This window comes from Anas acuta, chromosome 2 (genome assembly GCF_963932015.1).
Source record: "Anas acuta chromosome 2, bAnaAcu1.1, whole genome shotgun sequence".
NCBI lineage: Eukaryota > Metazoa > Chordata > Aves > Anseriformes > Anatidae > Anas > Anas acuta.
In genome coordinates, this window is record NC_088980.1 from 2,607,017 (window position 1) to 2,629,765 (window position 22,749).

The 22,749-nt window shown below is 38.3% G+C and overlaps 1 long non-coding RNA gene across 1 annotated transcript; it reads right to left on the bottom strand.

The window, feature by feature from the left end:
• Positions 1-1,576: 1,576 nt before the first annotated feature.
• LOC137852012 (uncharacterized) lies at positions 1,577-21,944 on the bottom strand. The gene is made up of 6 exons (XR_011093620.1): positions 21,783-21,944; positions 16,185-16,328; positions 14,558-14,599; positions 13,447-13,517; positions 10,919-11,064; positions 1,577-1,922 (listed from the first exon to the last, which is right to left on the bottom strand). It is a non-coding gene; the product is annotated as an uncharacterized lncRNA (long non-coding RNA).
• Positions 21,945-22,749: the final 805 nt, after the last annotated feature.

Here is a 22,749-nt window from a genome sequence, read left to right on the forward strand (position 1 = left end):
CTGCCAGATGTTTTCTATTTAGCATGGCAGCTTCTGAGCTGCTTCTAGGGTGTCTTTTGAACGTTCCTGCTGCCCACATCCAGTTGCTAAATAAAACTTTCTCTGCTGAGCTTATAACAATCCCAATATATACTGCATACCCACAGCAGGACATGGAGATTCTGTGGTGAGCAGCCCTACTGCCCTGGGGACAGCTCAATTCCTGCAGTGTGCACCTCAAGTGTAGAAAGAGGAATCTAGAATGGCTTTCTGTTGCCTTTCCATCTGTCACTGCCCAAGAGTGGAAGACTGGAATGGGAACAATATAACCACATCCAAGACATCAATGTCTGAGCTAAAATCCCAAAGCTCTTTATCACCCAGTGGAGTGCTGAGATTCACTGACCCCACTCCTGGAAAAGAACTCTAAAAAGGCAGGATGACATGTTATTTAAAAGTACCCATTTCTCTATTTATCTACAAAGACCATCCAACTGGAACCAGCTCAGATGGAGTTATCCATATTGTAGATGCCTAAGATTAGGCAAGACAAAAATATGACCTCTCTTTGCTGCTAGCCTGCATGATCAAGTGAAGTGGGTACTTACAAGAAAAATGACTTCCCAAGCTAAAACACTGACAGTCCTCCCAGACTCTTTTGCTCTATAGACTCTTTCCCATTCATCTGACCTATTTTACACATCTGGCATTGTATATCTCTGGAGAAGTGTCATTTTCTCTCAGCTGTGTATATGTAAACCCTGAAATTATTCAGCTGGGTTTGGGCTAATGAATCTCACCTTGGTTGTACTGAAGAGAGGAAAAGGAGCTGGAATCGCAAATATAAACATATAGAATTTTGCCCAACCTGAAAACTGGCCTATGTCTTTTCTATTTCATTTCCTCTCCACCACCTATTTTGCCCACTGCTTAAAAAATCAGCTGTCTGATGACCAGATGCATGTGGCATGCAGTGTTGAGGAGCAGGAAGGGATAGTACGTATGTGCAGTTGCCTGACTGTACAGGAGATGAAGAAGTTAGCAGAATGTCTTTCTAACTGCCTGGAGTTCACCATTTTTGATCACTTTATGTCAACTGAAATGAAGCCTGCTTCAAAGTAACTTGGTCCTACCTCTTTCCATGCTCCCAGAAGCTAATTCCAGCAATGCTCCTGCTAACACTATGTCTCATGTAATGACATGGGGAACCAGGACACCCATTCAACTGGAAATTATTATTTTTTCTTTCCTGACTGGGTTAGCTTTCACCAGGTTCAGTTCCCTGCTCTGACTCATTGTCCTGGCAATGATCTCTAGACCCTAAATAAAGAACATAGTAACATTGTCTGAATAGAGCAGCAAAACCATCCCTTGGTAGGGACCTTTATAGACTGTCTTCTTCCAACCTCCTGCCATGGGCAGGGTCACCTACCATTGGATTAGGTTACCTTATCCAACCGGGTCTTCAGGTATTCAAGGGAACAGGCACAGAAAGTAGGTGATAGATAGTGTATGCACTGAAAAAGATGTTTTAATCTTCCCAAAAAGAGGCCACTATTTGGAGTATTAGTCATTGACAATAAACAGAGTGGTTTATTTTATAATCTGATGATCAAACAAATCAGTAAGACAAGGACTTGGGATAGGTGAGTGAAGATTTACCATCCAAAAACAGGTCAGACTCATTGCCAGGCTATGAACCCTTGCGTGATAACTAGTCTTAGAAATCCATTGGGCCAGCTAAATATTCCTGGCTGTTCACAGTGTCCATGGGTATTGATGGGTCCTCCTGTTGTGTTTTTGCTCCCCTGATGTTTTTCCCAGATTTGGTCACTGAGTTCACTGAACTAAAAGCCTCTCCTGTTCCATGGCCTATCCTCTGGCACAGTTTCATAATTGCTGAGTGGCAGTGGCCCAGTGCTAGCAGAAGAGGAAGACATGTCCTGAAAAACAGGTTGCATTTATACAGTTACACATTGCCCAGAGAAACCTTCACTACCTGACATCATGGCCAAGACTAAGAGTTCAGAAGAGCAGAGAGAAAGACAAATGCCAGCTGTTAGAAGACATGTTCCTGGAGCAGCCCTTGGTGGAGAAATAATAATAATAACAATAATAACAATAACAACAACAACAACAACAATAATAATAATAATAATAATAATAATAATAATAATAATAATAATAATAATAATAATAATAACAACAACAACAATAAAAGCAATAAAAACAATAAAAAAAATAAACAATAAATTGATGCCTCTGCTCACATTGTCAAAAGTGGGGGGGAATAATCAAGTGGTGACATGGTGATGAGTGAGGTCAGGGGAAATACAGGATGAGGAATTTTATTGTGTCAGAGAAAAGATGAAGAAGGATGGCTGCCATCCTGTCTGGATACAGGTCTGGGAAGTAACAAGAACATGAGTCATTTTTAGAGAAGGTTGGCCTGGAAGGCACATGTTGAGCTCAGTCCTCCACCAGCTCAGGAAATTGTACAAGGAGTCAACACCATGACACAGCAGTTGTGATTGGAAAAGGGTCTGAAGAAAAAAAATATCATCCAAACACCCCCTAAACAAATACACACATATTCCCTTAACCATAAAACTGACTCTTTAGCATTCAGAAATTCTTTGGGAACCTTTTATTTTATGTATCTGGACATGACAGCAGCCTCAGCCACAGGGCTAAAATTTTCTGTGACCAGGCCAAAAATCACATGCAAAATTTAAAATATCTGTAAGCTACATTTGTCTGTCTGGTGAATCTTTGAAACAGGGAACTTAATCACTGAAAACATTATTTTTTTCTTCACTTTTCAAGAAAGCAAGCTGGAGACATACTGATAATGGGTTAGCATTGGGCAGCTTACTCTAGTGGATTGTAGTAGTTATTTTCTAGTGGATTGTTTTATTTTGACCCATGCCACCTTGCCCTCTTTCCCTGTCTATTGATTGTCATACAGTTGCCTTCGAGGTATTTCTGCATAAGTATATTTGGATCCTGCATAACTGTCTTACCATGCAGCAACTACACTTGTGTCAAAGGGACTATTCCTAACCTACATGACCTCTGCAACTGGGCTCATACACTGCCAAAATTCAGGAGCCTTCCTGCCTTCAGAAAAAGGCCTCTGGATTCTTGCACTTGGTTTATCTCAATCCAGCTCCCTGTCTTGGCATTAGCTAGTGGGTGAGGTGGCCTTGAGCAAATCATTCAGCCATCTCCCTCCAGCTATACAGCAAGTATAATCCCTACGCTCACACAGCGTAATGTGAAACTCAATTAATTAATACTCGGAAAGCATTTTGGCATCCTCACACTACATAAGCATGAAGTATTATAGATTACTATGATTAACATGATCCCTAGCTTTCAATGTGATGCAAATCTATTTTAGGGAAATATTTCAGGAATGATTTAATCACTTGATTTATTAGGCTTACTCTGGGTGGTCAATAGAGGCAAAACAAACATTCTGTCCATTTTTTAACCCCCCTTTTTTTTTTTAAAAAGCTTCCCTGCAAGAAAGTGACACAAAAGCTGTTTAAGCAACATGCTGCAGCTGAGAAAAGACAATGTCTTGAAAGGATCTTGAATTGCAGCCTATACCTACTCCTTTGCTTCAATGCAGCAACACTTAGTCTTCACCTATTGGTCTGTGAAGTGTGAATTCATGATGCGTGACACTGGTATTATTATTATATTTGCTTGGTTGAAGAGGACTTGATGTGGAAAAACATGACAAGCCCAGAATATCTTGCCATGATGAGGATTGAGTTTCTTCTGCAAATATGGGGAGGAAAGGAGAGAACCGACTCGTAACTCACAATAAGTGCTCCAGACAAAGCCAAATGCAGTTTTGGGGTATGTGACTTTCTGATTCATTTTCACCTTTGCTAGCTCCTGTTTAAAAGGCTGGATGTTTTGAACTAAGTCCTCATGCAACACTAACCTTTGCTTCTCCTCTGAGATGAAAACTCTGTACCAATTTATGCTTATTTGCAGTCTGGTTTTGTCAATATATTTCTGTCTCAGTAAGCCCAGAGACAAAGCAGACACAGAAGATTTCCTTGAGGAAGAGTCTGCAAAGGTTTTTGGGCCTGGGACAGAATATGGGATTTTAATCTACATTCACTAGAGAGAGATTAGTTGTCATTTCTTTCTGAAGCATTGTAATGTTATTAACCTTCTAAATATATTGTGGAATTTATATATATATATTTAATGGCTTAATGTGTCTCTGCTGATGAACAGTTCATGGTTTATCTGTTGGTCATGATTCAGGCTTGAGATCAGTCCTTCAAGAACTTCCATCATATCCATTTCCATTGAATCAAGATACAGACTTAAAATTTCCATGCACTCAGTCAATCCAGCAGGGGCTAGACTTCTATCAGTGGAAAGTAAAAAAAATCTATCACTTTCATATTTCAGGTGATATAACCAAGCCAGACTGTGACTTGGAAGCTGTGTCCTGAATGCAGGGGGAGTAAGGAAAGGCAGGGACTCATGGTGTGATGAGTCCTACCGAAGATAAAGAAACTCTCCATAAAACAGAGATGGATGCTTACCTAGTGCTGCAAAATATTTATTTATTTATTTATTTATTTATAACCTAGATCTTGTCCTCTTGTCCTTGCTTCCCAAAACACAAGTTTTAGGCAGCAGAAATACCTCTCATTTCCACGTTGTGCTTACAGCATGGACAGATTTTCGCTTTGGAGTAAACCAGCAGTCACCTAGTCAATGCAGAAACACTAGCATACAGGGTGTTGAGAACTACAGCTAGCATAGACAAGCATCAGATTACTAAGAAATCCCCAGGCCCCTCAAAATAAGAGGAAGCAAGGAAGGAACAAGCTCTCAGGAAGATGTTTCTGAATTGCAACATTTCCCAGGACTCTTCATGGAGCAGTACTTTCTGTCCTCATCTTCTGTCCCTAAGGCATAATCTAGCCTGAAGAGGGAAGTTCATAAAGAAAGAAGGAAACAAATAAGCATCTCATTCATTTCTCCACTAGGGATAAAGGAAAAATAAATCACCCCAGCTGTGAGGGACTGGAATCAGTAGGGAGACTGGACTTGAATTTCCTTGGAAAAAGTTTACAGCTGCTGATGAATAGCTTTTCAGCATTCCAAATGGCTACCCCAGAAGCCCAAACTGAACAAAAAACCTACAAAGGCAGAAAAGAAACAAACTCTAAAGTTTGTGCTAAAAAACAAGGTCCTGTTTGGAAAATTGATGTAGTTATCACTCTACCACTAGGTGTATCTAGAAATCTGTCAATTTAGATATTATCTTTCCCCCTACACTGCCTGCTCCTACTACTCCTGAAGCCCAGATTAAAGGATTCTTTGATACTGAAAAGTAAAACAAGTAAAAGATGTTTCATACCCCCAATATAAGTAGCATAGCCTGTCTCAAGTCCATAAGTCTAAACTACCCTTCCATTCAAAACAGGATGCCCTAATCTAAATTACTAATGGTAACGTAATTCTGCCCTCCTCCCAACAAAAAAAGAAAACAATGAATGCATATAGCCCTAAGTGCTATGTTCACCCTCCTACTGGAGCAACAAGATCTGGGTTCTAACTCCTACGTTACTGTTATTTAAAACCTGTTGTGTAACTCCAACACATCAAAATCCAGAGACTGATCAAAATCCACAACCTGTAAACTCATCTCTCCATGCAGCCCCCAGTCTTGTCTTCCAATCAGGAGGATCATACCTTTAATACTAAAGTGAAATCCTTCCTTGTCCTTTCACAGTTATCACTGCTTCATTCACTCTTTAAAAGGCAGCTTTGTGGACGTCAGATGTAACATTACCAGTAATGCTCACCGCTGCTACCTCCTTAAGTGTGGAGAGATGGGTTGCCATAGTTTAATGAGTTACCATCCATCATCTACGCTGAGGTCACTTATTTTTTTGTACATCCAAATGGAGAGCTTAAACCAAGAGGGAGTGTTTCCTTCTCAGTCATAACAACATCACCGCAAACTGTTTATCTTTATTAGGAGCAGTGGGTCTTCAGCAATGAACCGCTTGTTCTAATAGACATGGATTAAAATTATCCAAAATGCTTGAAGATTTCAAATAGCCTAATTGAGAGGTCTGTAAAAGTAGAAAATTTTCATAAAGAAGCTATTTTCTCAGACTCAGACCTTCTTTAGTTTTCTTGATTTAAGCAAAGCAAGTGGGACTGAATGGAAGTGCTTTGGTCACCTTTTCAAAGTCTGCAAGTTTGGTATTGGTTTCTCTGTCCTTCATTGATCTAAAAATGCTATAATAGCAAGATTTTTTTGTAACAACAGAAATTTAGGGAGAAAAAGTCAGGTAGATCAAACACTTTTTCCAAATAGCTCAGAAGAATTTCTTTTCAATCTTGACAAGCTTAATAACAATCATCTCCAATGTTGATAACATATTTTGAAAACTGATTTTAATTCAAAATTTTAGCTTTCTATCAATGGAAACTGATGTATCAAAAATGATCAAGATTTTTCCAAGAGGATTAAAATTTGTCAGAACTCTTTGAACTTGAGTTTTTCCAAAACTAAGTCTTAATTCTAAACAAGTTAATTTTGGGGGAGGTTTTCAAAAATAACAACAGCAAAAATAAATACCTTATATCATTGCTTGGCAGGATTTTGACCACCAAATATGAAATGAATCTGTATATTATGAAAACTAAAAATAAAGCCGTCATGTATTTTTATGAATTTACTTCTTTATTATCTCATTTTAAAATTACCTGACTAACTATGATCTTCCCAATTCTAAAATTTCCTGAATCTGTAATTGTGATGTGCATCATCTGGTTTTATAGAAGAGAGGGGAAAAGGATTTATGAAGTTAGCTGCTAACTATTCCCTCTTGTTCTGTTATCTGGTTCTAAATACTTACATCTTACATAACAACATCTAAAAATAAAGGGAGATGTGTACAAGTATTGAAACAAATAGGCAATAAATTAATGTTCACTCTAAGTATATTTCACATACTGGGGATGAAATTGATATTTATGAATATTCCAGAGGCCCTCTCATATTATAATATTAAAAAAGAAAAAAAAAAGAAAAAAAAAAAAAAGATTGGTTTACAAGCTTCATTGAGTTGGAGCCAGACAGCTTAACTCCTATCACTGATTAAGTCTAGAAGGCTTTATTTCTGGACTTCCATGCTAGCAGTACAACAGACTGAGAGAGGATAAAGGACATTACCAAAAGCACACATCAGTTATCAATATTTTTTTCCTCAACTTCCATGGATTTAAAACTTTATATGTGTAGAGGGAAAGAAAATCTAAATGAAAGAGAAAATGTCAGTTTGAGGTTGTAGAAGCCTCTAAACATTTTCATGTAGACATCTGCATGTGTTCTAGATGTCTAAACTCCAGATATAATATTACTACTCCAGGCTCAGTTCATCTGTATCTGCCATGTGGTCGAGGAGTAGCCAGATTATCTTATCCCCCATTTTTGCTCTGCTCACTTCTATGATACTCATAGCAAGCTTATACCTCAAATTGGCCTTCATCTACTTTTAGACATAAGCTGTGCAGGCACCTATATCTGAGATCACAAATACATTATTATTACATCCTGAAATAAATGTCGAAAGTTGGTCTGGTGCCTCAGGATGACTTACCAGCCTTCTAAAATATTGATACTTAATGACTTAAAGAATATGTAGCTTAGGGTCTGAGAAGTCCTCTTCTATTCCTTCACAATTCTTCATTTTGCAAATAAAAACTTTTCATTGTCTGTTCTTGCCACAATGTAATCATACCCTTCAAAAGTTATTTGCTCCTTAAAAGAAAAGGGTGCTTTTTGGATAGGATGAACAGGTGCAGGCTCAGGAAATCACAGTCCAAGCTTTATTTTGACACCAATTTCCTGTCTCACCATGAACAAATCACAAAGGACTCAGATTGGTTTCCTAAATATAGGTGTCTTGTGACATTTGAGAAGTCACAGGATGCTCCAACTGGTCACTTGTTCAGAAGAGGATGGTTCTCCTACATATCCTGTGTATTGTCTCCAACCCTCTATGTATGCCTTGAATATCCTAGGAAGCCTGAAATGTTGTTAAACATCTATCCTTAGAAAACTGATTCAAGCCTCCAAAATCCTTGTTCCTTGGGCCAGCATTTTTAGAGTTGCCTTCTATTTGAATCTTTAGTCTTAGAACATAATTTTTATCTTACCAGGTAGAGACTGGCTTCCTATGGAATCCCAGATGCTGTCTTAAATTCAATAGCCTTGTTTTAAATTCAATAGCCTTACCAAAGATGGAATACTTTAGAAATCACTTATGTAAATAACACTTCCATAGGCCAAAATTTGAGACCAAGCCTGTAAGGCATGCACGTGTATAGTACACCACATACAGCTGATATTTTACAATTGTTGCTACCATTAAATATGAATGATATAGTATATAAATTTCTCTATTAATATAGTTAATTATGACTTGATTTCAAATGACTTTTTTTTTTTCCAGGTCTACAAGATTAAAGACTTACATGCATTACTAAGGCATTTATGATTCAATATTTTATTTGTTCCAAATTAAAATAACAATTCAGCTCATAACATTGGTCAAAATATATTATTTCCACTTCTATTTTTCAGGCTTTTCAGCTCTTCTAATTATACAATAACCTTATATAGCCTTATATAGTCATCTTTCCAGTCACAAAGACTTCATAAAAACATAGAACTACATTCATGGAAAGAAAATATTGAGTGCTAAAAAAGTCTTTAATTCCAAGACAAACATCAAACATTCCCCCCTCAAAAAATAATAAGAAAAAAAAAAAAAAAAAAGCAGTAATATCACAGTCATGAATTTAAATAGGAAACAAAATACACATTCAGCTTAATTTAATTGGACCTGCTTTGAGGAAGGGGTTGGCCTAGATGTCTTCCAGAGGTCACTTTCCACTCAAATTATTTTGTATTCTGTTATTCTATAAGGCTTACATTTTTTATGTTGATTTTTATTTTATTTTATTTTATTTTATTTGTTTTCACTGGGGTCATTATCTGTAATAATAATTTTCCAAGGCAAAAGTTGAAACATCAGTTTCTTGATGCTTTCATCTAAAGATGGTATCCTTTTCTTGAAAGAAAAATAAAATAAAATAAACAAATAGCTTTTGGAACTCATTTTGGAATAGAGAACATGATATTTTTTTTCCTAACCTGTGTTATGCACGAGGTCAGACTAAAGGATCCAAGGCCCGTCTGGACTAAAATATATGAATCCTTAAAGTTTTCTGGGAAGTCTAATGTTAGTATCATAGATTGTTTGGTTACATTCATGACATCTGTTAGCTGTTTCCTACATGTGATGTCATGACTTGTAGTTATATTTTGAGCTTCAGTTGGGAACACATGTCCACCTACACAGTGTGTTCAGTTTGAAATATAGTCAGGACTAAACCATAAGTAGATGGTGAGTGAGCACACAGCAGAATGTGTTTTTCAAATGTGTTCGGGGAAAGTTTTGGCTCTTAGCTCACGGCTATGTAAATGGAAGTTTCTACCTGTTAGTAGGTGTCTAAGCTCCCATTATAAATCAGTAGATATTGGTCAGCAAAACCAATGAGGGCCAAAAGGCTATTCAGCTGACCAAACATAGGAATGTAAGTCACTGATCTAACTAAAGGCATCTACTGCCAACTGAGATGACCTAAGATATCCACAACATCTGCATTGAGTTGGCAGGATATGAGACAGGATCTAAAGGAGACTATGTCTTTATAAAGAGGTAGATGGGGTCCAGCCCATCAGATGTGCTTTTAGAATACATTAAGTGGAACAAATGAACTGAATCATACAAAGGAATCAGTGCTCTAGTTCACCTATAAACATCAACATGATAGACATATAAAACTAGATATCTACCAAAAGTCAACCACCTGGGCACAAATGGATCATTTTTGTTTCATTTTAAACAACATACCGACAAAAAAATAAATAAAATAGTGCATCTGTCACCCACATCCATCTGAAATGTCATCTATCAGAAAGACAAAGTGCAGCACCAGACACTGATGCGTGTAAACCTAAATCCAGACCTTACTGCTAGCTTTATACTGTCTCCATAGTAGGAATCAAGTTTGGCCAGTGCTGAGCCTTTTGTAAAACCTCACCAGGTGTCCTAAATTTACTGACATGTAAAGCTCTCACAAGAGGCACATAGTTCACATAATCTCCTCTCCAGATTAATGAACAATGTTCATGTCATGCAAGAGACCCATGCGCGGTCTTCATCAATAGATTGTAACACTGATGTACTGTACATCCAACCAATGCTATTTCAATAGCTCCAAGTGTTTTCTACTTCTTTCTATATACAGTCTGAGTACAGAGCAAGTGAGAAGTTTTCTGTGTATGAGGAGACATTTTTCTAGAACTCCCAAGTATACATGTTACTGCTACTGCTCTTCTTAGGGTGACTGATGTGCAGACATCTTCAGCAAATGGGTTCATTTCATCTCATACCAAAATAATTAACTAAAATTGGTAAAAGGAATTGCTGTCTGTAAGCTTATTTTTTCCATTGGCTGTAGCCAATGGAAAAACAGTCACCTTTGTGACTAACTCATATTTACATGTCTGGTTTTTGGGTGATTACAATTAGATGAGATGGATCCTATCCACAGTGGTCCTCAGTCAAAAGGAGTGGTTCATGAAGACATTGTATGAATTGAGCTGTAGCTAATAAAATAAGGCAAATTACAAAACCAGTGCATTCAGCTGCTAGCAAAGCTGGCAAAGCCCAGAACGTAGTCTCTGCTGTTTTACTTGTACATCAGACTGTTTCCTAGATTAAGGTTGAGAACAAGAGTGATTCTGATATCATTAGAAATCATCTTAAAAAAAAAAAAAAAAAAAAGACTAGAAAAAAGAAATCCAAACCTCTTTTCTAAAACAACACTGCAAGGACTAAGAAGTGAAGTCTTCAAAATTCAGGTGTTCGGGTGCCAAAATTTCTGGAGAAACCAAGAACTGTGAGAGAGAAAATCCCTCTGGATCTCTTTTTTCTCTGATCTGATGATGTAGACCTGTGAAGTGGAAACAAACAGAAGGAAAAACTGAGACCTCACATAAAATTTCTGCCATTTCTGCCTACTGTTATCCCACAGATATCCTATAAAATCAACATTTACCAAAATGAACATGAGGTTTGGAGGGAGCAATTCAGAGCTAGTACATAGGTGAATACCTTGTGGGATCAAAGTCTGGCAGATCTTGAAGATAGAAATGTGAATATACTGAAAAGCAGCCTCTTCTCAGTTGGTCTTCACTGTAGTTCCTTAACGGCCCTGCAGTATAACTGAATCTCTCAGGACTCCATTGAATAAAGGAACATTAATTATCTTCTATGTCCTTTCCAGCCACTGCAGATCTCAAGATCTCAAATAAATTGGTTTTGTTTCTAGGTTTTTCTAAAATTCTCCAGAGAAGGACAAGGCTTTTGACTAAAAGAGTTTTTGCTTCTGTCTAAATTGCCCTGACAAGACTCTTTTGTCCCTTCTTTGTAATTTTTTTTCTGCATTAATCTGAGCAATGCTCTAGTGAAAGCTGTAGTTACACAGCTATCAAATCCTGTCGCCTTGCTGACAATAGTCAACATGAGAAATGACATATAGACATAGACGGATCCACCTGTTGTGTTTTTGTTTGTTTGTTTGTTTGTTTTTTTGTTTTTGGTAAAGCTACTTTTCCCAGTGGAGTCGTCTGGTTTATCAGTTGGGACATTCTTAGGTTTAGGAAAACTGTGTACATTTGTTTCAGGACCTTTGGAGTCAAAGGCACAAGAACACATCTGCAGAGGAGTCAGTAAATCAGGTTCTAAAATACCTGTCCAAATATTTCAATGGAGGCATGGAAAACAATATCTCCATGTGAGGTTTGTGTTCAGTATTTCTAAATTGTGTATATATAATGAGACACATCTGGAAGACAAGATGCAGTGGGTGTACCAAATGATTCATTCACTCTCAACATGAATTTCTGATTGCATCTGTGACCTGTTCTTGGGTTTACTCCTTGTCTGCAGTCCCACCAAACCAAATTTGTTTGGAAGAGACATTCGGAACATCAGATCCCTTATTCTCTGAAAGAACTCCAGGATGCATGTGGATAAAAAAGGCCTTTATATCTATGTCATTGCTAACCTTTATCTTTTTACCTCACTCAGCAATTTCAGAACTGTTGATTTATCCCAACAAGCCCCCAGCATGTCAGAATTGTTTTACAGCAAAAGAGAATCATCCCATAAAGTGGAGATGTTTCTGTCGTTTCTCCATCATACATGGAAATATCACCCATGTTCAAATTCTGAAGCCTTCTACAGGAATACAAAAATAGTTATAAAACACATACATCTTTTATCACATCAAAAACCTCTTCTACATTTTTTTTTCTTTAACATGCTTTCAGACTGGGGTTTCTGAAGAACTCAACTTGTGCTTCTGTTATTACTTATCATGATTTCAGAATTCCGGAGAAACAAACAGCAACACATCTTAAAGCCAAAATCCCATTAAGAATCCAGAAAAACAACAACAAAATGTGTTAAGAAAAAAAAAAAAAAAAAACACACAAAAAAAAACACTATAAATTTTAGCCTATCAAACACATCCTTGAGGGTTGAGAAGAATAAAAGTTTAATAGAACTGGCAGCTGGTAACTACTAATCCTTCAAATCAAGAAGTAAATGTCCACTGCTCTTAACCTGAAACTCTTTAAACCATTGAAAAATGGATGTTTGTCGTCTTTAAAGCAGGACTGCAGCACTCAAGGTCCTAAATTTAACCCTGGCTTATTGCCCATGTGTTTCTTTTTGAAAGAAGTGAATACCTTGTTCCATGGTCCACTGAAAACAATGTATTTCTACTGAGTAAATTTGGATCTTGCTGTAGAACAGTTGTTTATTTAGCGTAGTTGTAGCATTGACAGTTAAACTTTTATTTTAATATATCTTTTTAAAATTTAACACCTTGGACTTCAATATTCTCTGATTCTTCTTTGTGTCATCATATTGAGTTTTTATAGCAGTAATAAACCCATGTCTCCTCTGATGTACTATTGAGCTCAAGTAGTTCCTTCTCTTGCATTTTCCCCAGTTCTTTTGTACATTTTCTGTTCCATACTGTCCTGCTCAAACTGACGATTTTATTTTATTTTATTTTGTTTTGTTTTGTTTTGTTTTGTTCTGTTTTGTTTTGTTTTTGTTCTTCCTTCTGTTGTGTTTGCTTTCTGTTTCTTTATTCCCCATTTCTCTCTTTGGCAGTGACTTGGTGTAAGACAGGTATTCACTCTCTCTCTTTCATCTTCTGATCATTTTATTGCAACTTGTCTGTAATCAGGAATCATGAAGTAGACATATTTACAATGAGGCTTTTTTAGACTGCTAGCCTGGTGTGAAGAGACACCTTTACCCTTTGGTAAATGTGAATAATGCCTCCAAGATTAAGTTCTACAGGGTGGTACCGTGGCAAAGCCAGGAATCCTGTGAAGTAGACATAGAAAAACTTAGAAAAGTTTCCAGATTTATTCTGAAAATAGTGTTCAGAGAATGAACTATTATCTAATCAAAAGAATTCCCCCATCCCTGTTTTACTAGCACTAGGACATCTATTTTGACCACTGCCATGTTGTTGTAGTTTGTGTTGATCCACAGTAAGATGGGTTTGATTGTTGATGCTTGGCTGATGCCTACTGAACCAGTTATCTGACGCTAGACTTCTTGATTAATCCTCTTCAATCATCCTCATTTTGGAGAGTATGTAAATCCTCAGCACAGACTCATATATATGCCCTATACATATGCTCTATTTATAGTTATTTGCATCAGATTTCATTCTGCCAAGAGCTGTCCTTTTTTCGTAAAGATATCTGATTTAAAAAGTATGGATAAAAAAACACAGAAATGAAGGCAGATTGGGGGGGGGGGGGAAGAGTGGAGGAAAAAAAAATCAGGAGAGTATCTGAGCATATGTCAGAAAAGCCAAGAGGGGATTTAGGGATAAGTGGAAAAGACCAGAGAGCTTCTAGCAAAAACATATTCTGTCATTGAGTCCTACCTTTAGATAGATAGAAACAGCATTTTGCCAATCATTGAGAATATGTAAGATTGCTGTAGGGAAAATACCTGTCTCCATCAAACTTTTTTTGCTTCTCACTGGCTAAATCTATAAGGCTTTATTTTTTTTTCTCATCATTTGGCTCCTGTGGGGCAACCCCTGGGAACTGTGTGAGTTGCCACTACGCACAGGTCAGTTTTTCGCAGTCACTGTTCCTGGAATTGTTTTCCAGTGACTGCCTGTCTGTGTCATTCAACACTGATGTTATCATGCTGTAATTACCAGCAGCTGAGGGTAGAAGGGAGCAATGTAATTTTAACAGAGGTTTCCAACTACTTAAAAGGAAAAAAAAAAAAAATAGGATCAGAACTTTTCTCACGGGCCATGAGAACAAAATGAAATTTGTCAGCGATGCAACTTGTCTTATTACCTACTAATAATTAATCAATTCATAATGGCACCATACCACATACAGAGTAAGAGCTTGACTCAGAAGAGCCTCTCCTTCCTGTGAACAAAGAACAGGAAAAAAGGTTATTAACAGTCAGGAAAGAGGAATGTTGCTTAAGGTTGAACATGACATCTCCAGCAAGATGGAGGATTGAATTTACACTCTGAGGCTGACTCCTCAGATTCTTTTGGATTGCTTAAATCCCTCACTCAGACTGTAGTTTTCAGAGAGTTTGTTTGTTTGGTTGGTTTTAATTTTAGATCTTTAAATATTTTTCAATACAGATGAAGACTGCAGACTTGTGTTGTCTTGACAGACCTCTTCCAGGTAGTCGGTGCACCATCAGGAATCTCAAATTCTATGTGGAATAGCCCTGAACTAGGATTTCCTCTCTGCATCTACTGATCCCTAGGCTGTACAGGGAATCCTCAGGGTAGTATTCCATTCCAGTGTTGCCTTTAAAAATAGCCATTGTAGGAAGCACGAAAGTATTAGTGGAGGTAAGCCTGAGCTGTGGAAGCACTGACAGCACTCAGAGGCCAGGCAGAGATGACCAAGGCGAGCACAGCAGGAAGTCTTAGCTAAGCAAGCACCAATTCACACCTGTTGCCTGCAGTCTATTCACAGGAGCTAATAATAAAAAGTTTGCATTTATACAGAGCTCTTCATCCCCCCTGATCCCAAAGCACTCAGCAAATTACACACACAAAGGTCATATCAACTATTGTTGAAATCCAGCCTGTCCTGGCCATAACAATAGGAAGGAGGAAAACTATGTCCAAGGACAACAGGGTAAATTCCCAATTACATGAAATATGTCTGGTGCTTGTCAGTGTCTAACCAGAGTGAACAAGATGTAGGACTGCAGAATAGTTCAAAATACTGCAGTGTAAAAGAGTATTATAATATTCCTTTAGTGTACAGATAAGAAAGAAAAGGAAAACAAGAAGAAGAAAACAAACAAACAAACAAACAAACAAAAAGTGAAACAGAACTAATGGCACTGCTTGAATTCAGTGCTATGGTTCCAGAGAGTCTACACATTTTAAATCTGCTTCTAGGCCTGTTAAGCCATCCCTCTAACATGCCCTTTCTGTGGATTAGATGTGCTGTTTATTCATTGTTTCAAGGCAACGAAATGACTCATACTGAGTCTGTTCCCAGGAAATCTTGCCAGGTGAGGGAGGGTGACATTTACTAGGGGACCTATTAAGTGGAATCTACTGCACTAATACAATGAAAACAGAAAACTCAAGTTCTACAGTGTGGTCCAAGACTTATCATTCCATCTGAGGGTAGCATTGCATATCTATGAGCAAGGCACAATGAAACTGTTCCACTGTACAACCCTGAACAATCCTTTTTCACAGGTTTTGTACCTTAAATCAAGACAATAAAAGGCCAAAGGAGTTCTGAAATGGCCTATTCAATGGCTCTGGGAGGGGTAGGGTGAAAACAATCTACTACATTATAGGAAGGTACAAAACCAAGCACTCGCACCTTATAAAGTCACCTCCACACCTTTGGTAATTTGCAGTGACTCTATCAGAAGCCAGTATGCACACATATAGTTCCAGCTGCATTTAGCCAACTACGTGATGCATACATCCTTTGGTTTGCACTTTTCAGATGGCTTTCCTACCTCCTCTGGCTTGAGATATGTCCACAAAGTGACATCAGGTGGTGGCAGCTGGAGATCTGGCTCATACTCTCACTCATACGGTGGAGAAGTGCTCTTAGGTCTGCTGGGTCTTTTCCCTTTTCTCAGTCCATAACAGTTTATTCCCTAAGATTAACATCAAAAATAGAGAGGAAAACAGTTCACTTACTAAGGTATATGCCTGAATGGCCATTAAAATTAAAGAAGATCCAGTGAATAGTCTTTTGTTGGTGACTCATTTACCTCAGTATAGGTTTTCAGTGCTGTGCATCCAGCCATGAGTTTTGAAATATCTTATATGGTTTCTCTTAAGTCTGTTATTGATAGTCAATTACTGCATCTTCATTGACTGTTGTGGGAGGTGGTACATCAGTAATACATTTGCACTCTTACATTACTCTTACTCATTACATTAAACTCTTACTCTAGACATCTAAATTTATGTACATTATTGTCATCCCAAATGCCATCCCCAGTGCCATTTGACTTGAAGTTTCTGTATATTCTTCCATCTTTCTTTTAATGTGTTCACATATACTGATGAGATCTTTCCAGCAAATTGTCAAACTTCATTATTAATTTTAGAGTATCACAAATCAACATGACATGATGCAAATACAGTTTTCAGATTCAATTTATTATTAGGAATATTTGCAAGCCTATCCAGTAAGGACCCAGAACTACAAGGTATCATAACTCTGATGATACCTCTGATGATAACTTTGACAAGTTCCATTTAAAAGTATCCATGGAAGCTAATGCTGAAGATCAAATGGAGAATTATGATAACTAATAAATCAGTACACCAAAAGACCCAATCTTTCCAGTGCATAAAGGCTTTATCATGTTTGCAGATTTGGATTTTCCCAGATCCCAAGAAAATGCATAATTGGAAGTGAAGGGATTTTGTATTATAGCTACAAATGAATGTGGGTGTACATAATTATACATAGCATGGTAGAGGGAGAGAGATCCAAATCAAAACAAGGAGGGAGCTCCTGGGTCTTTGCAGAAGGTTTAAACCAACAGCAATTGTCATGGTTGAAAATAAATAAATAAATAAATAATCCCCATTCTGCCATCTGGTAGTACATACCAATATATACAAAGCATACCAATGCTTAAAGCCAACTTCCATCTCCAACTTCACTTTGCTTCGCAGCCAAAACCACAGGGGGAAAAAAATAAAATCCTGCTCCCAAAGCTAAAGGTTTCTTTTTCTGGTTCATCAGCTCCTTGGGAATTCTGTGTATCCTACCTACTTCAATACTAATAAATTCCGCACTCCATCCCTTCCCGTTACCTGGTTTCCGAGTTTTGAATGCACCTTACAAGAGATAAATGAGGAAAAATAAGTGAGTCCACCACAGGCAGAACTGTGCAGGGAATAAGAAGCTTTCTGAAATGAAACTGAGACAGCTTCTGTGGTCAGCAAAACCTCTACTGTCTAATGTGACTGTTCTGAATCAATCACAGCCCAGAAAAACAGGTAATCAAACAAACAGAAAAGCAGCTCATTAGCATAAGGCGAGTTTAGACATTAATCCTGTCCCATGCATGCACTACACAGAAATTAAGCCTTTGTCTTCTCCTGCTCTCCAGAGAAGACATTGGTAAATGCATCTGCTTCATTTATAAAAAAGTAATGTCCATTTTAAGTAGATATTCCCAAAGTGTTGGACATATACCCCAAAGCTTCATGAAGGACTGTCCCTGGGACTGTGGAGTATGTGTGCCTGTTCTGGGAGGCCAGTGGGTCTTTTCAGTCACCCAGCTGTAGAAAAGGGGATGTGTGAGATCAGTTTCTTTCCATGGGAAGGCAGGGAGAGCTCACCTCCTGGAAGGTGGAGAACTCATAGGTATGATTCACCTGAGCAAAAGCAGAGGTTTGCACTGGACTTGGTAGCCCAAGGCTCTCTCTACAAAGAAGAGAAATAGGCATTTAGGGTTGGATTCAATTTGTGCAAGCACAGCGGTTTACTGTGCTTTGGGTACCTCCCTGCCTTGGCCTTAGGTGTCTGCTCCAGAAAGGACAAGGTCTCCTGCATGTTTTGTGTCATGTATGCCAGCAGTGCTGAGATGTCTTAAAAGCCCAGACTGTCTCAAATGGTACTAGGTGCCAATGTTTATGCAGGTGAATCACAGCTTTAGAGAGCAGTTCGTCTTCCTCTCTTAAAGGTACCAAGGGGCTAATTCAGCTGTCTAAGCATACGTGTCTAATGGAATCTTAGATGTCTGAAATAATTTTGCTTTGCCTCCAGCTGCAGATCCAGCAAGATACAAGTCTCTTGTAGTCATTATGTCACATCTGGCAGACCTGTGCAGATATATCAGATGCCCTCAAGCATCTCATTTGGCTCAAGGTGCCTGTATGTGTGCAACTAAACTGAGCTCTTAAAATGCCTCTCTGTGATGTATATGCTTACATTAGGTCAAAGTCTGGGCAAACATATTCAGATTTGGGCATCTACATTGTACACATACAAAGTTAAAGGACATTCTTTTTGCCAAAGCAGGAAGGAGTTTTCTCATGCAACTTTAGGGGCATTGCTCAGCTCACAGACTAAGACTCCTAAATTTAGTTTAGCGCAGGCATCTCCTTTTCCACTGAATGTCTGAGATCCCACTATAGTCAGAGGAATTCTATTCACCTAAACAGAGGTGTCTGGGCCAGAGCAGACAGCCCCATGACACCATCTAAATGTCATACAGGATCTATGTGAGACGTTTTATATTTGTGGAGTGATAACAAGAGTCTTGGGCTCCCTATGGTGCCTAAAGATATTTTATGGTAACTGGCATGGGCTCCTAACCCTGCCCAATGTCTCTCAAAAGGTGATGAGAACAGCAGTACCTGTAATGCCTCAGCTGGAGAAAGAGAAAGTCTGGAAGCTTCTGCTTTCAGAAAGTTATAGATAGATGAGAAAACAGATGTCTTTCAGATACTGATGTTGGTACAGCCCTGAGAAATGGTTTGTTCTCCCCCTTCACTGGAAAGGGAGACTGGTCTGAAAGAGTTCAGATGGACAGTCCTGCATAGCAAATATAACATGGATCCCACCTGGCCATCTGGGCTTGACCATGAATTGGGGGGGCTTGGAAAAGCTTCTAGCTATGAGGCTGTGGAAGTGGATGTCTTGAAAGCCATCTTGCTGGTGTCATGTAAACCTAGTCATTTCCTCAAAGCCAAGAATGGACTTATCATTTGGGTAGGAAACTAAAGGAATTGCTCCTCCACACCTGAAATGTAAGCTGAAATAGATCCATTATGCAGCAGCATATAAATAACATTATCGGCAATGTGCCTATAATTTCCCCCTACTTCTTACTGTTGTTGAAAACAAGACAGAGATACATTCCACTTGTCATTTAAAGGGGAAATTTGTAGGATTTTATTTTTATTTTCAAACTGGGAAAAGTTTCAAGCTAGAGAGTAAATATTTAGGCTTTCATAACACCTTAGGCCTCTAAATAATGTACCTTATTTCATCTTCTTCCTTTGGTTTCATCATATACCCCTAGTCATAAGGAGAAACTTTTTTTCATAGACCCTGTACAAATAGTGAGATTTTTCTCTTCTCTCCCTTCCAAGTTCCCAGTACAATCCATTAAGGGTCCTTTGTCTGATATGAATATAAACACGAGAGGTTAAATGCTGTTCCTACCATCAGATCACTTAACGGTCAAGAGGGAAATGCCCAATAAACCTTCTACATACACAGTCGTGCAGGGATTTGGCTTTTTGCTTCAACAGAACATTTTTTTCTGTAATATAGCTTTCTTATAGGTTCAGGCAGAAGATGAAAATCTCTAGAGTTGCCAGGACTGCATCCTACATGTTACTTGTTTTCTTTGGAGGCTTCCCAGCTTCAGCTAACCAAAAGTCTGACCTTAAGAGAACTGATGAAACTCCAGCCAACCATGGGAACTTACACCAGCAGCCCTCTACCAAAATGAACTGCTTTTTTAGGGAGTATACTAATGAACAAATGTCTTTAGAAGGCTACTAAGGCCACTTGCACATTTGTTTTTAGCAAAAAAAAAAAAAAAAATCCCTATTCTGTGGAGATGCCACAGCAGTTCTTCTGCTTTGTGCAATGGGTAAGGACTGGTGCCAGCAACACAAGCTGAGTAGCTGGCATCTGGCTACTGCCAAGAAAGTGATGTGTACCCACACAGACATGAAAGGTTTGAGTTAGTAGTTTTCTGCCATGCACCAAATTAGAAAATTTACTGACATAATATAGGAGGAAGTCTCTGTATTGCTAATGTCCCTTTTACTAAGGCAGTGAGAGGAATGGGCAATTAATTTCTTGCCTTTCGGTTTGTTTGTATTTCAGCTTTTGATGTAAAGGTTTGGTTTGGGGAAAGAAGTCTAACAGCAGTGACAAAGAGAGTATGAGGGGAGTAAAATGCTTTCAATCTCTTTTCTTCCCAGCATAAATAGAGGACTTTAAATGTGTACCTGTATTTAAACTCTTAAACTAGACACAGGTAGTCATATTAACACAAAAAGTCCCATGCGCAACCAGGAGCAGTATGTTTGCATTAGGACTGGGAGAAAGGGAAGAAGGAAAAGGGGGGAGATCAAATGAGCATGGCCCTTGGAAAGTCTAAAGCATCACCTGCCCACACTACAGCATTCCTTCCTGAAATGCTGGCCAAGAAGCCCAGGGGGTTAAGATAATTGAAAAGCAAAAGTGGGATGGTCTTTAGATGAGTTTTTAATCTTTCCACAAAAGCTAATAAAATCTGAATGGCCCTCCTGAGGCCACATTTTATTGCCACAAATTCCCATTACATCCCTGGGAGAAGTAGCTCTCACATTAAAGTTCCTTGAGAGTCCCTGTACAAACATACTCCAGCCACCTCCCCGCAGCTGCCAGAAACACCCATGGCAATTCCCCACCTTTTCGTCTCCATGCCAAAGCACAGTAGCCACACTCGGCAAGGGAGCCATGCAGCTCCGCCAAAATACAAGAGTGGTATTTGCGGACTTCTTCCTGCGGCATTTATGGTGAATAAAGATATATGACATGTTATTTCTTAGGTAAACTTCTGTTCTGTGAGGCCTGCACTGTTCCTCTGATGCAAATCTTCACCAAAATGATTTGCTTTTCCTATGACTGCAATTAGATATATCAGCACCCTCTCCACTTCTCCTTCCATTGGTATGAAGAAATTGCTGATTTCTGAACCCTTGTGGCTAAATATTATGTTTTTTCCCTTATTTCTTCCATTTCTCAGTGACTGGACATCTAGCTGGAGCCAGGATCTCAGGTATATGAAATGGAACAAGAAACATAGGAAATACTGGCCGTCAATCCTTTTTACCTCAGGTTAGATATTCCCAACCTGCGTATGGCTACAGAGGTTTGAACTAAATGTGCAAACTCATATCCCAAACACACATTAAAAAGTGGTCTAAGAAGGGGATGGGTAGCTCAATGGGTAGCTCAGCCCACTCATTTCTAACTATAAAGTTCATAGGTGGCATATGAGGGGGTATCAGACCCCCTTTTTTTCTGCCCTGAGTCTCCTGTCTGTACAGATAACACGAATCACGGCTATTAGTATTACCATCAAAACATGCCATTTTCACTGCTCGCCTATGAATCCAAGGAAGATCTTTGTATATTGTTGTGGGCCACAGACATTATTCAAGATATTCACCCTCACCACTTCCTACAAGTGGGAATATCAGTATTGGAGCAGAAGTGCCATTCACCAGCAGAAGTTTTTGATACCTGGAAACACAGAGATTTTGAAGTTAGCATAGCATACAAGATATTATTGCTTTTATTTTTAATAGCTTCATTCATTTGTAATATTGAGAATAATATCACCCTATCTGTGTGTTTGAAGTGAAAATCCTGATGTGCAATTTCTGAGAGAATTCAGAACTAGACATTGGCTGTCTCCAGAGTTATGTATTTAATTTAACAAATAAGTCATTCAAGTGTTGTCCTATTCTAAAAAGATAAATGAAATCCTATGTGCTATTTTTTAATATTGTTAATTGTTAACTAATAATTCCTTTTATAGTTATCTGTTTAAAAAAAAAAAAAAAAAGGAGAGAAAAATAAAAGAATCAGAGCATCAGATATGCATAAATTCAATTAAAGTACCAGCCCAAGATCTGATTTGGCAGGACATAGTTTTTTTCTACACCTTTGCAAATGCACCATCTTGGTATCCTCCCAAAAGAAGTATCTGCATAGCCTTCCTTTTCATGACCTCCCAAGGCGTGGAAATGGTGTAAATGAATTGCACTTCCTAGGCACTCTGCTGCTGACATACCAGGAAGAGAAATTGAGCCTACCTTTATTTAGCACAACATTTGAAAACAAAGTAATATTTCACCAACGTGGGTAGGATATTGAAAGGTTAAAAAAGCAAACAAACAAAAGAAAAATAACCATAATCAACCTCCGTAGTTTACTGTTCATCAATGATTGCACCATTAATGCTGATGTAGAATGCTGATCTCCCTTCATCACCTTCTCTTTATATACTGCCTATAGTAGAAAGTGTTTCTGATAAGCTT